We start from the raw sequence: 15233 nt of genomic DNA, 5'->3' as shown, positions 1-15233 counted from the left end.
TCCATCAATAGGTGACTGGATAAAGAAGAGGTGGTATATTTATACAATGGAATACTACTCAGCCATAAAAACCGACAACATAACGCCATTTGCAGCGACATGGATGCTCCTAGAGAATGTCATTCTAAGTGAAGTAAGCCAGAAAGAGAAAGAAAAATACCATATGAGATCGCTCATATGTGGAATCTAAAGACTCATGGACAGAGAATACAGACTTGTGGTTACCGGGGGGTAGAGGGTGGGAAGGGATAGACTGGGATTTCAAAATTGTAGAATAGATAAACAAGATTACACTGTATAGCACAGGGAAATGTACACAAAATGTTATGATAAATCACAGAGAAAAAAATGTGACAATGAGTGTGTATATGTCCATGAATGACTGAAAAATTGTGCTGAACACTGGAATTTGGCACAACATTGTAAAATGATTATAAATCAATAAAAATGTCAAAAAGAAAAGGGTGAACAGATAAAGGTGAGATCATGGTTAGCATTTTCTTTTTTTTTAATTTTTATTTTATTTTTTACTATTATTATTTTTTAATTTTGGGGGGTGGTAACTAGCTTTACTTATTTATTTTTAGAGGAGGTACTGGGGATTGAACCCAGGACCTTGTGCATGCTGAGCACGCACTCTACCACTCGAACTATACCTTCCCCACCGTCAGCATTTTCAAAGGAAGATTTACTTAAGACTTCCGTCAAAGTTAGTTTCAAAGTCACCTTAAAATTAAAAGTAAAGAAAATAAATATATAAAAATAAATAAACCTAATTACCCCCCACCAAAAAAGAATAAAAATTTACTAAAAAATAAAAATTAACAGGAGAAATTTGAGGTAAATCTGTACTGTGGCAGGATTACACCTTGAAATCTTAATCTGCGTTTAGATTCTGTTCTTCCCTGGTTTCCCAATGATACTCAAGGCTGGTTTTTCCTTCTTCTAGCCAAAACGGAAGGAGAAACAAAATTCAACGAAGATGCTAGCTTGAGAATAGGACTAAAAGAAGTCTATGCATAAAGTCCCTCCAACTAAAGGCTAGAGGGAGAAGGGGTAGGAAAGGAAATTCTTCTCCTGGGAGGAGAATTTAAGTTGGAAAAGAGGGAGGACACCCAGGAGCCTTCAAAGTGGGAAAAACAAAAAGGGCATTCTGTCTAGAGGATAAGGGAGAGGATGGAAGTGTTACCGATTCTCCCAAGTTGGTTCGCAGCAAAGGTCCTCCTGCCCAGTGTCGTTGGAGTCAATAAAGTGAGACCAAGTTCAGTTCTAAAGCAAAGGAAAACTTCTTTCTTTGATGGAAGGAGAGGTTGGAACTCAGGCTCCGGAGTCCACACTCTCCCGACAGGCTGTGGGCCGGGCTCCTTTACGTGGGTCTTGCCGCGGGGAGGGCAGAAGGGAAGAGCCGGCGGAGCCGGCACGGCTGCGCCGCTCAGGCGCCAGGGCGCGGTGCCCGGCGCCGCGTCTGTGCACACGGCCCGCCTCCGCCATCTTGACTGAGGGTCGCGCTCAGCGCAGCCCCAAGCTGAGCGGCCTGGCGGGCGCGCGCAGCTGTTTCTCACTGGGAGCTCCAGTCAGAACTGCCCAGGGCGAGGCCTCGACACTCGGCCCTCTGTGAGCAAATGAAAGGAGACCAAGCATAAAGGATACTTTAAAAAGGTAAGACTTCATTTTATTACCCAGATTCTATTTTTATTTGTCGGGAATTGTTCATGGGCTTTGCCATGGACAGAAGGGTCGTAAAGGTGAGCTGACCCCAGTAGCTGAGGATAATCACAGGAGAGTCCTGGGCATTGCTAATCCTCCAGAACTGAAGGTGGGTGACTTGAACCCCAAGGGTGTGTTTGAGGATGAGAAGGGAAGTCTTTTCCCCGACCCAGGGGGAAACAGAATGGAAGAGAATCATCTGGGAAGTCTCTTAACTAAAGTGGAGATGGGTGCGTTGCCCTGTTCCAAGTCCGTCGTTTTACACAACTTTAATATGATCGGAACACACATGTAGATAACTGAGTAACTGAAGTTAACCCAGTTCTTTTTACTTTCAAAGGAAGCGTAGAGATAAAGGATTTTGTCGTGTAGTTGTTTTTCTAAGTAGATAATATGACTTTTTAAAAAACTGAAACTACTATTGACAGCAGGGTGTGGGGAGGGATGGGGAGGCAGCCGTACAAGGACATGTGCAAATTGCATCTGTGACCAACAGTGTCATGGGAGCAGTGAGGTACATCAAAACCATTATGCAATCTGACTATAACAGTATACTATTCACCAAGAATGCCTCACCCCAAAGCATCCGCCCCTTGATCTTACTGGGTTCAGCGAGGTGGTAAAAACGGGTCAGATGACTTTGGCTAGCCACATCACAGCAGCTCTCAGTGAGAAGTTGTAATTAGTGAGATGTCACCAACAGTGGCATGAAAGTGCCCTGAACCCTATCTCAGAGCATCAGCATAGCTTATAAAACTCTGAAAAGTCTGCAGATATAACTGTCCGGATATTTATGAGATTGGATCTGAAATACTAAGAGGAAGGAAACTTCCTGGACACCCAAACTGATGTGCTGTGCTGGATCTCCATCACTCATCAGGGTTCTCCCCTGTGGAGAGACTCTTTGGAAAAGATCTCACTCATTAACCACTAAGTTAGGTAGAAGACATTTTCATGTTTTCCTACAGTTTGTGATTTAAAAGTCTTTTAATGTTAAAACAGACATAGGTACGTTGTAGAATTTTAAAATTCACATGAATTTCTAACATTAAAAAGTAAGAATTTTCCTATTTTCTGAGGAGGTGAGGTTAGAATATGGCCCCAGACGGCCAGAGATGTAAATTTGATGTCCATACTATGAGGGATACTTAATGTGAAAGATTAAGAAGTATTGGCCTGGGGTCTATATACAGAGAAGCCTAGTAGATATAAATCACTCAGCTTCATGACTGACCATGCCAGAAGAGGCACTTGCCAATTGTTAAAAGCCCTTTTGGTAGACGTAGTTATCTAGGGGTCATCACATAACATTTAGAAAAGGCAGTAATGTGGCCAAAACACATGTCCAGGCAATATATCGCAACTTTCCTCCAAAGATCAATGGACCCTGTTAGGAAAGAGACACAAACTGGAATCCACACAATCTAAATCTGCTAAAAATAAAACATTCATTAGTTGACAGAATATTTCAGATGAACGTGTTTTAAAAGATGGCAACGTTAGCTTCATCCCCAGATTTTTAATCATTTAATCATTAGGCTTTTTTCCTCTTCTTGTGTGTTTTCTTGGCCATAATAACCCAATCAAAACCACAGTGAAAATCTTCCCTTCATTAGCCCTGCCAGCCCCATCCTCAGCTTCCACGTTTCAGCTTCAGAACAAGTTCTAACCCTCTGCAATCTTATGCCTTCAATTATCATCCCTCCCCAGCCTTCCTTCACTGGTATTTACTTTACTGCATCAGTTATTTAGGCTGTAATCAACCCTATATCTCAGCTGAAATTTAAAAAAAAATAAAGCAAGGATAATTATTTTGAAATGAAATGAAAACTTCAGTAATTTGATTTGCAGGAAATGAAGAACAAAGTGTCACAACCTGAGTGCTTTTAAATAAGTCATAATTAATTACGCATGCATCTATGTTTGGATGCTCAATTTATGACTAATTATGCAGAAAATGTAATTGCATACTGAAGTATTGAATCCTGCCTTCTCTTGCTCTCATTGATGGCAACTGGGTTTTTAGTTGTTGTTAATGGTGTGTACCACCTGTTGAAACTGTTGAAATGTTGTTGAGACACAAATAATCAGATGATCTCTCTTAAAATATAGTTGCCTTTGTTGAGAAAATTGCAGAAAGACCTAAAGTTGTTTCCTAATTTATCCTATTTTCAAAAAAAAAAACTTTATGTGCTTCTATAATCTTTTGTCCTCTACTGAAATACACTTGCTAAGAAATCACGTTAGACCAGGTTTGTTTCTCCTATGGCTTTGCAGAATAGACTTTTTCTTTTCTGGAAGAGTCATAAAGCTCGAAGGAATCATGAATGACCATCACATTTATGTCATTCTAGGCAGGCTTCTTTTTAATGACACTGAAGGGAATTTATAACCTTTTCTCCATCTTAAGATACCTAATAAAGTGAATATCAAGGAAGTAAAGGAAATAAAACCAAATTTAAAACTTCCTCTGAATAAGTCATGGGAGTAATTGCATTTGTGAATATTTTCTCACTAAAGGGAAAAAGAGAGAGCAAGCAGATAAAAAATTTCAAAAGCTCTTATAGTACTTAGCAAAATGACAACTTTGTTTTTTAGAAACTCCTAAGGAAGTTTTATTATATACAGTTGCCTTTTTTCAGTATAAGGCAAATTAATTCCAAGGCCTTTGTGGCCCAGTCTCAGAGAGGTATCGCCTATGAGAGACACTGTCCAGCCACTAAAAGTAAAAGCAGTTCCAGTCCTCTGAAGGTTTTTGAAGAGCCCAGGGCAGATATTAGCAGAGCTCACCTATATCCATTTTTCACCTTCCAGGCCCATGCAAGACTGTTTCCCAGCCCCCTTGCAGTCAGACTGGCCAGTCCAGGCAATGGGCTTCAGGCAAAAGTCTCTTCCTGGCTAAAGCTTGGAAGTGTGGTTGTGAGTTCCCCATGCCCTCTCCTCCCCTGCCATACTTATGATAGCAGAGTCATCAGATCAAAGCAGCTTAAGCCACTAAGTCACCACATGAAGGACTCCGGCCCACATGAGTCTGGTGATACCAGCACCCGACTTTCAGTAGGAAATGAACTTTTGTTATGTGATGCCAAGGAGATTTAGTTGTTTGCACCTTGCAACTACAGCAGAGCCTAGCCTGTCTTGCCATGTAAGCCATTCATTCCTCTCTGCAGCACTTCCTAAAGTACCTTGTCCTCTCCTCTCTCTCCCAGCCTACCTTGGTCTAGAGCTTCTTACTTTCTCAACCTCCCCACCATCCCCAGCGATCAGGATCCTACATTGTTTTTCCTTCTCTTATCCTCCCTGCTCTTGAATCCTGTTTGTTCCAGTAGAATGTCCTGATTCTGCATGACAAAGCTCAAGACCTGGGTTGACAAAAGCTAAACTCTATTTAGAGGGCTAAGGACAGGAATAAACTGAGCTTTCAAGGAAACAAGGGAAAAAAGAAATTTTCTTTGGAATGGGCAAAGCAGAGTGGAAGTAGTGGACACTCGTTGAAAAATGTTACGCCTACCATATTTGGTTTTGGTCCAAAAACAAGTGTGTTAGTAACTTGTTCTTACCTGCCTAACCTTTTGCAGTTACTGATATATGTTTTATTTTTGAGCACTAGTGCTATCATTCTTTGACCTCCGTTTTTCAGAGCCATTAGAGGCAATCACCACAGCCATTGTCTATGTAAATAGGCCCCTCTGGAGTTATGCAGTGTACAGCCTGCATGACTATACAGGCACCATCTTCCTAACACTAGTAATATAATATTAAAAGAGTCAGAAAACAAGCATAACTTATACAATAACAGTTAATATAAAAGACTATGCAAACTTGTAAGACTTTTACTCGGTTTTTCAGCAATTGTTATTAATAAAATCTACGATTGCTAACATTTTACTAGTAGCTGGGGAGGTTATAAAAAGATGTTAAGACATGATCTTGACCCTCAGAGAGGTTGCCTCTACATAGGGAGATAGGACACAGTCACAAAAAGATCAATATCAATGTAAGGTAACACTTAACAGGGAAAATAAACAGAATTTGTAATAATTTGTTACAATCAAGGTGTGCTGAATGATCAAGGAAAAGGAGGGTGTCAAGCTGGACCCCAGTAGATGTGTGCAAATCAGAGAAAAGAAAAGAGATGTATCTTTAAATTTCAGGGTATGAGCTGCAGTGTTTGCTGACAGGACTATAAAGGGAGACTATTTGTCATTGTGTGAGACTAGACTACTCCCAAGGCCACCCAGAACAAACTGGAAGGGATGTCACTCTCATATTTCACAGGAATGTTTGGTAGCCACGATTTCACACCAGCCAGCTCATCTGAGAAAAAGCATTTCTTCATACCCCTTATCAAAATCATCTAATCAGCACTCACCCAGTGAAGGTGTAAAAAGTGCATTATGCAGATATGGTCCCTACCCTCTAGGGGATTACAATCGAAAACCAGCAAACCTGACTCCAACAATCACACAGACATGATTAACACAGATAAAGATGAGGAATGTTATTTTCTGCAAGCCTCACTGCCGTCAGACAGAACAATTTGTAGTCATCACTGGTCTGAGCTGAATTCAAATTAGTGACCCAAAGCCTCCACTGTCTGGGTGTTATTTTCAATCTCCTTAGCTATCCAATCTCCAGAAGTTTCATTTTTCATTCTTACTGTGCAGTCATCATCAACTACCAAAGGGAAAGACTGCAATCCAGACACACTAAAAATAGCATTCTTGCCTTCTGAAAGCCAGACTCAGATTTATGACAGTTTTAAAATTTGGTTCTTCGTCTTAAAAGTTCAACATTCTACAAGAACGGTGCAAAGTAATACCTACCTGGCCTTTAGAGCATGAAACACCATAACTTGCTTCAGTGGGAGATGAGGCCTTTATATAATCCATTTACATTAGGGAGAGATAGCATTTTCTTTTGCTTGACAGGTTGACATGCCCTCATGTGTTTTCCACTTAATCAGCAGAATCATTAAGGCACTGAAGATTTTGATGGTCTCAATAAAAAACATCTATTTCTGTAAAACCTATCACTATAAATAATTTAACAAACACACCCCCCCAAAAGGCTATAAAAAGAGAGGAAGAATTATTCTTTTGTACTTAAATCACAGGCTACTCGGAAGTTAAGCCAAAGCAAGTCCAGATTTGAAATGAGGTCAGGATGATGTCCAACAATAAATGATAAAGTTCAAATGAAAAGCAGATTGCAGAAAATATAATCCAATTTATGTCTTAAATATGTATTTTATATTTATTTAAATATATATAATATAAATTTAGGTTTATACTTCCATAAAAAAGGTCTGAGAGGATTATATCATTCTATGCTGTTAACATTGTTCATCAGTGGTGTAATTTGTGGTAGGGGGAACTTTCACATTCTCTGTGTTTAAATTTTTTTTACCATAATCTCATTTTATCAGGAAAAAAAAGGTATTTCCATTTCTAAAATATGCACACATATGGAGACTTATATACATATATAAATGTATTACCAGTGCAAATCAAGCTGGATATTATATCTCTTTCTGACTGCCTGAATATCAAGACTCAGTTGTCAGGAATGGAGTGGCCTTAGCCTGGAAGCTTATGCCGGGAACCTAATCTTAGTCTGGAAGGAAGAGGTTATGACTGAGGCTGGGGCCAGGAGGGAACTGATTCCGTTACAGGATGTGTCCCCAGAAGAGGGGACAGCAGTCTACATTACAATATCTCAGGGAGAACTGATATCCACAGAATTTGAGCTGTGGATTGGAACCTGGCAAGTAGGCGTCCCGGGTCAATAGTGTACACTGATTTCTGGGTGTACAGCAGTATCTTGCTTTGGAAATGAGCAGGAAAGGTATTCATCTGCTTGAAGCAATACCTCAGTCAACCAGGGAGAGAGAGCAGGCAAGGCTTGGTAAGGCCAGCCCTGGACAAAAAGCTACTCAGAGCAGGCTCTGGTTTCAGCAGAGTTAGGGTAACCACCAGGCACCAGAGCAGAATCCTAGCCAGACCTAGGACAGATGGTAGGAGTAAGCAAAAAGGCTGTAGCTACGTGGGCCACCCCACGCCCAGGTCCACAGGGTCATTTCAGATTCCACGGGCCCATACGGTGGAGAGAAGTTGCCTCTTTGACTCCAAGTTTGATTCTCTTGGTTCAGGGACTAGGCCACAGACTGAAAGTTTTTAGGACCTAGATTAGGGCAACACTGAGCAGGCAAAAATGACACCAGCAGTTTCGATTTGGTCTCTCTCACCAAAATTAAGAGGATTTTTTTTCTCTAATTCTCACCAGTTAAAAATAAGCAAGAAGAAGTCTAGTCCCAAGGGAAGGTTTCTGAAAATTTACAGAACTTTCTGTCACCACGGCCAGGACTACCTACCTGCTCAGTAACTATGAGCCTTGGAGGTCCTCAGTTAACTTACAAGAAGACAAAGAGAAGTCCATTTCACGGAATCTTAGAAGATTTTATCCATGTCATGATACCTATGTGGAAAAAAGGAAATTAGCATATGGCCTTTCCAGCCAATTTCATAAATGACATTCAGAATAAGGATTCTATATGAAAGAGGGGGGAAAATCCTTCCTCATGCAGTGACTGTGATCTTTCCTTTTCAGATGCACTTGTTTAGCTAGGAAACCAATCCCTTCCTACCTTTTCCTTAAAAGCTCTCAGCATCTTGAGACATTAAAGCTGACTGCGTTGGCATTTTAATCCCCACCCTTCCCAGAATCAAGAGATTAAATTAATACACATCCCATTTATAAACTAGGGAAAATGTAAAGGTGGTTATGTTTTATGCTCAAGGCTATGAGCACTGGAGGGAACCATCATGTGCCGTATTCCCGGGGAAGGAGACGCTGGAGGGCAGGGAGAGCTGCAGCAGTGCTGCAGGCTCGCCTATTTCTGGGACACCAGACCACCGCTGCTCTGGGGGAGGTTCCAAACAGCCCCAAATTCCAGCTGAGATGATCCTCAACATAGTCTTGCCTTATAATCCAGAGGCTCATGAAGTCAAAGCATTAAATTTGTTTCAGTGATGCCATGGCTTTCAGACCATGCTTCTTTGGGAAATGAGCATTCCACTGCTAAAAACAGAAAAATGATATTTCTCCACCTAATTCTCAGGGGAAAGAATCCTAAGTGAATGGACAGCAGTTTCTCAGTTTTAAGATTTTTCTCTTGTAAATGCTTCTCAGATTTTTTGTGCTTGTAACAGAGGCCAGAACAGTCTAGGGTAGTTGGAGCCACAGAAAGCCATGGCCCCGGCCAGACACATCACCCAAGATGGGGAGAGGATGTGTGGGAGGGTGGGGAGTGGGAGAGGGGAAAAGAAATGCTCTTCCTTCTCCTTCCGTCTCTGCCCCAAACTCCTGCCTCGGCCTCCTGATGGCCGAACCTGACAGGAACCCCAGAAAACAGAGCCTGCAGGGATTCACCTCCTGAGTAACACACAGAGCAGAGAAGGGCAATAAATGAATCTGAAAGCCAAGAGGGCAAGGACCAGCATATATGGCATCTGATTAGGAAGAATCCACACACTAGTATGACACATTTAAAGTATTAGCTTTTCTGGGTGGTGCCCACCATTCTCCCCTAACATCAGGTATTCTTGTACCTATGTCTGAGCATGAATGTTGGATTTACTTAGCAGCCCACGGCACAGAGTGGTCTCTCACAGTGTTTCTAGAGTGTGTTCTGTAGACCCAGAGGTTCCATGAAGTGCTCCTGCAGCTACCATCAGGTGGAGTGAGCTGAGCACACCAGCTCCAACCTCCATCTCTGCTGAAGCCAGAGCAGTGTCGTTTTTTTTTTAAATCTGTTTTACTGGGTCTGTGTAGATTTGCTTGAACAAAATGCTTCTCAGCATAAATAGATAGCAATTCATTGGCATATGAAGCTGCTACCAAGAATGATCTCAATCATCACACTTTATTTTTTCTCTTAGTTTGTTATGAAAATGTGTTATTATTTCTCCATGTTTTATACTCTACCACATTTATAGACTACATATAAAAATGGGCCACCCCAGTTTCTAGTATGTGTACATAGGTAGTTATGAACCAACTGTTTGGAATTTCAAATGCTTTTTCCCAAAATAATATCATCCAGGTAGTTAAAATCTCAAATCAGCCCCACAATTCCACTTAACCATAACATACCTGAAATAGGATTCTATGCTAAAAATAAATAAATTAGAATCTGGACAACATTTTTAGAAAAATTCCAAAGGAAAGACGTATTCCTGTTTCCTGTCTGTAAAGCAGGAAATCCATCTCCTCTCCCTGAAGTAGAATCTGAGGCTTCTCTTCCTCACACGCTCTGCATTTTTCAAAGTAGCACAGATTTTGAAACTATCAAATGCTGACAAAGGTGAGACAAAATACTCACACTCGTAGATTACTTGGGGGAAGAAGTAGAAACAGGTATCACTGTGTTTGTCTGGATCTTCAGAGAAGCAAATGTCAAGACTGGATTAAATATACAGGAATTTTATTAGAGGAAATGTTGGTGCGAGAGAAATTGGAGAGTGAGCTGAGGAAGGCTGAGAGCTGTCAGACCACGATGCCATCTGACCTCGAGTGAAGGGAGGGAAGATTGGGGTGAGCAGCCGGGACTCTTTGTGTCTGTCTCCATAGCCTAATAATGTCCTGTTGATTCTATTTCTCTGGAGAACCTTAACTAACCTGACTCCTCAGTAAAATCACAGATACAGATTTGTGAAGTGTGAAGGGTTAATCGTGTGTTCAGCCTGAAGAACTAACCATAACATCCTCCTAAAAGTGGACCTCAGTGCAGCATTCATTTATCAACTCCATCCCGAGTATCTTTTGAAATGAAATTTAGAAACAATCCCCTGCCTCCAAAATAACAACCAGCCAGTGAGCAGGAAAGCACAACACACCCCTGAAAACCCTTTTACACTATTCAAAGCCAATGGATTTTGAGGACAAAAGAATCAAGTTCTTCTTTGCAGAACCTCAATTATTTTCAGGGTTATGAAAAAAGAACAGCGTCTTGGCCTTGTCTCTTCCCAATGTGGGTATCTGAGTGCTCTGAGTTCCCATCCCCCACTCCCGGTATCTTGTGATGAGTTATTAAGGAGAAAATATTACTGCAGTCTCAGCTTTCACGTCCCTAATAAAGCCCATATTTTAAAGCAGTTATGGAACTTTGCACAGAATCCAGGTTTAAAGGCAAATTAAATACATAAAAAGCTAAGCTCGACAGCAAAGTTTAGTTACCTGAGAAACAACCACTAAATTTATCTCTTCAGTCAGGAGCGTAAGATAAACACTTCAAAAAACTCACTGCTTTTGCTCTCAGTTTTCCTTTAGGCTTTATTAAATAACACCTTTGGCAAAAAAAAATGTACATATATAATTTAAAGCTATCCTAATCAGAATGAGCTATAATAACTTAACTATGTAAAAGATTCTTTTTTTGCTACTGTAATGAAGCTTATCTTTCTGTCAGTTTGAAATATTGTGGGTTACTTCTCAATATCCATTCTTCTGTTCTTCCGTACTAGCAGAGCCTTCATTTGATTCTGGGTGGCAGCATGCCTAGGCGAAAGCAGTAAGTCAAAATTGGTTCACATATTCATGACAATGTTGTTCTCCTTTGCTAGATACTAAATATCCCAGTTTCCTATTGCAGCTAGAAATGGCCATGGGACCCAGTTGTGTCTAAAAAGATGTAAGGGAAAGTCTACTAGGGCCTTCTAAGAGGGCTTTACTTTCCTGATCAAAGGGATATACTCCTCTAGCACCATCCTTCCCCACTTTTCCTAATGCAGAAATAATGTGTGGTACTGCAGCAGCAGTCTCCAGCTCATGAGGCAGCAAGCAAGAGGATGAACAGCAATCACATTGACGAGCAGAGGAGAAGGTTAGGTCAGTTCCTGAAATCAGAAGGGCAGGATTAAATTAGGAGTCTCAGAAATAGAAAGGGCCTGGCAATGCTATTTAGGCAGTAAAATAAAGAACCAATGAAAAATGAATAGTAGGAATCCCAAGGTACATTGAGAATCCAGGTAAGGCTAGCATTAATTTGGAGCAGAACCATACTCTCATTCATATTGGGTAACAGTATAAACTGGGATAACTTTTTTGGAGAGCAACGTAGCAATATCTATCAGCATTTTAAATGCACAGATCCTTTAAACTAGCAGTTCCACTACTGGGAAATTATCCTACAGAAAAACACAGGTGCAAAAAGATACATGCACATGGTTATTTAGTGCAGCATTGTCTAAAATAGCAACCTAAATATGAAATTGGGAAAATAAAGTACATACACTCATACAATGAAATGCTGTGCAGCTGTTCAAGAAAGAATGAAGTAGTATGCATGTAATGACATGGAAATATGCCCAGGAGACATTCTCAAGAAAAGCCAGAGCAATACTTATAATCCCATTTTTTGTAAAAAATAAATAAATAAATAATAAGTTAAAAATGCTACATGTGTATATTAGTATATGTATAGAAAAAAGTCTGAAAGAAAAGCGTCAAATAGACAAAATGGAATCCAGTTAATATGTTTTCATGCCTTTTCCAACAACTATTTTTGGTGCAGCAACATAAACTGAAAGCAGACAATAGAAATAACTCAAAGATGAGGTTCAGCATGGGTAACAAGCAGAGAGAAATCCTGCAGATTCAAAGTAGCTCCAAAACCATTAGCCTTCTAGACAAGATTTGGTAAAGGAAGCAAGTGCATGCCAAAGAAGCATAATAAGGAGGGAGAAAAGAGAGGAATTAAGAGACTCAAAATTATTGTCAAGGTCAAGAAAGGGTTTGGGAAATGTAATCTGAGTCTATAGAAGATAAGGAAGATTTTTATGGAAGAAATGGAGAATAGGGGCATTGCACTGGGGAGAAAAGAAGGAGCTCTGAGCTTGAGTCCCTGGAGCTAGAACAGGTCTGAACAATGGAAAAATCTGAGTGTTACCGGGGAGTAGGTTCTTGTCTCATCGCAGAAAGAATTCAGAGATGAGACACCAAAGTCAAGAAAGCAAAGCGAGCATTTACAAAGCGACAGGACACTCTCAAGAGGAGAGCAGGCAGACTTAGGTGAGTAGCTACCCTGCGTTTCTTTGGCAAGCTGATTGTATGGGGAGTAAAAATGAATAGACAGAATATTCATGGAGCGGGAGAGGTTTGAAGTCCTATTCCCTAATTTTTATCCCAGCTCCACCTTCTCGAGGGAAGGAGGGATTTTTGTCTTTACTTAGTCTGGATTGGAGGTGTCATGGTGTTGGTGCATGATGGATATTTCTAATCTGCAAGGCTAATTTTATTGTAATGAGGGCATAATGAGCAAAAGGTTATATTCAGTTGCCAGAGATTCCCACCTTTCTTTGTCTGCCTCCAGGACACTTATCGCACCCAAAGATGGTTTCTTATCAGTAGGCAGGTTCCTGCTTTTCTCTGCCTGCCCAAGGACCCCTATTGTTTACAAGCTATATGGTTTCCTGCCATTTGGCCCATTCCCCCCTTTCTCTACTCATATCTAGCTATATGTCTCCTCTAACATGGGGAGGGAACATGCCTATGGTTGGCTGGAGGGGCAAACAGATTATGATGTCAGAGTCCTCCCTCACGTGTGCACCTGCAGACTATGCCTCCAAACCTGAGGACTGTTCCTGGTTTACTCCATGAGGTCCATTCCATTTCCATCAGCTTTTTTTACCTGAATTTCTCTCCTTTATTGCAAAACAGTACATTCTTGAGATTTCTTTTCCTGGCCTCTGCTCCTAAACAAGCATACAGTTTCATGTGAGGGTTTCTAAGGGACTTTGTTGCTAGAATTTCAGAGGGTAACAAAATAACAAATGTACTGGTCTTTACTGTTAAATCAGTGGAATGGGCCTATTCCCTTTTACAATGGTTGTGATATACCTTGATTTCAAACCCAGATCCTAAAGGCTGTCCCGTACAGCTTTTTATTGCTGGTCAGGTATCTAAAGTCCCTTTCCTACCATCTTTCTCTAGTTTCAGCTCCTTTGGTTGAGTGTTAATACTTACACTAATGGGGGTATTATCTTGTAGATAGACACATTCCATTTCAGAGCACGCTTCACACCTGTCCCTCCCACCTCAGTGTCTTCTTGATTCACTCAAAACCATTTCCTGACAAAGGCCATTGAAGTTGAGAAAAGTACAGTGAATCATCAATGAGAATGTAGACTTTTGGGGAATGAAAGCAAGAAGCTGGATACAAAAGTGATTCTGGAAGTCAATAGCAACAGTAACGAGCTTAAGTGAATGCTGTTACCATGGAATTGAAGTGAAGGGACTGTGATAGTGGTCTCAGTGTGGCAGAGAAGTTACCCCTTCTCCTCTACTGGTGGAATATGAAAGAGAATGACCTCAGTTGATGAGATTTTGAGGAAGACAACATTAAAAAGCAGGAAACAAGTGTATCCATCAGAGTTTTTAATTTCAATACCTGTGAACCAACTCTTGGATACTGTATTTAGAAAAGGAAGTTATTAAAAGATAATTGGCTCACAGAATCTCCAGCAGGGCCAGAGAACCTCTTGGAAGCCTCACTGCCAGAAACAAGGTTCTCTATCTCTCTGCACAGAATTTGTCCTGTGAAGACGCCAGCATCTCAGCTGCTAGACACTTTACTTGGCTCACACTGCCAACACCAAGTCTATGGGACACCATTGCTGGACACCACCAAGGATAACTGCCAAGTACACTACCCACTTTTGGAACCACTGCTGTCACCTCTGGAAACTGGATTCACTGTTGCCAACAGTGGCTCCGTGAGAACAGGTTCCTGTGGTCTCCACTTATGTGCATCTCCAGCTTCCAAAGCCAAGTCTAGTGCAGGTGTGTCTGTTTGATGGAACCTGAAACATGTGCTGTACCCTGGACTCAAGGGGGGGCAGCAAAGTGCCTTCCAGACTTTTTAGCTTCTCTAGTGGAAGCTAGCCAAAAAGTGGGGGAAAAGATTTCTGCACCAGGGGTCCAAGAGAGTGTGTAGAAGGGTTGAAAATATCAGACAGTCGGTTTCCACGTGCTTAGGAGTTCCATAAGATTGAGTGCAAGAGATGAGTAGAGTCAAGCCCTCAGCCCTAGGAGAGGTGAGGGGTTGAACTGGAGATGGGGAGAGAGAGCAGGAAGATAGTTTTTCCTGAGAACATTATTAAAGGATTCATTTCACTGATTAAAGAAAATAAATATCCACTATAAGTAAAAGTACTGAAAACACAGTAAAGCTCAAAGCAGCAAATAAAAATGTTCCTCCAGCCTCATATTCCTATTGTTAGCACTTTAACTATTTTTACCTCTTTTTCTATGAATATACAGACCATACCCCACATAATATTTTTACTGTTTTTCACAAATATCAAATTATAATTTTATGATTATTAAAATTTCACCCTTCGGATACATCGTAATATTTTGACATGTAACAGATAATTTTTACCTTAAATTTCTAGAAGTGAAATAAATGGGTCCAAAGAGTTTGAATATTGACACATATTGTCTCATTGCTTCAAAAGTACTATGAA

General features: G+C 40.8%; 1 long non-coding RNA gene across 2 annotated transcripts in view; it reads left to right on the top strand.

Annotated features, from left to right (window-relative positions):
- The first annotated feature begins 1595 nt into the window (after nt 1-1595).
- Nucleotides 1596-15233, top strand: part of LOC140695676 (uncharacterized) — an 83733-nt gene continuing 70095 nt past the window's right edge. For both annotated transcript variants that reach the window (XR_012071435.1, XR_012071434.1), the window contains exon 1: nt 1596-1659. This is a non-coding gene — a long non-coding RNA (uncharacterized lncRNA). The remainder of the gene's footprint in view (nt 1660-15233) is intronic.

Source organism: Vicugna pacos, chromosome 3 (genome assembly GCF_048564905.1).
Source record: "Vicugna pacos chromosome 3, VicPac4, whole genome shotgun sequence".
Taxonomy (NCBI): domain Eukaryota; kingdom Metazoa; phylum Chordata; class Mammalia; order Artiodactyla; family Camelidae; genus Vicugna; species Vicugna pacos.
The sequence above is the reverse complement of the archived record's forward strand: the minus strand, read 5'-3'. Positions and strand labels throughout refer to the sequence as shown.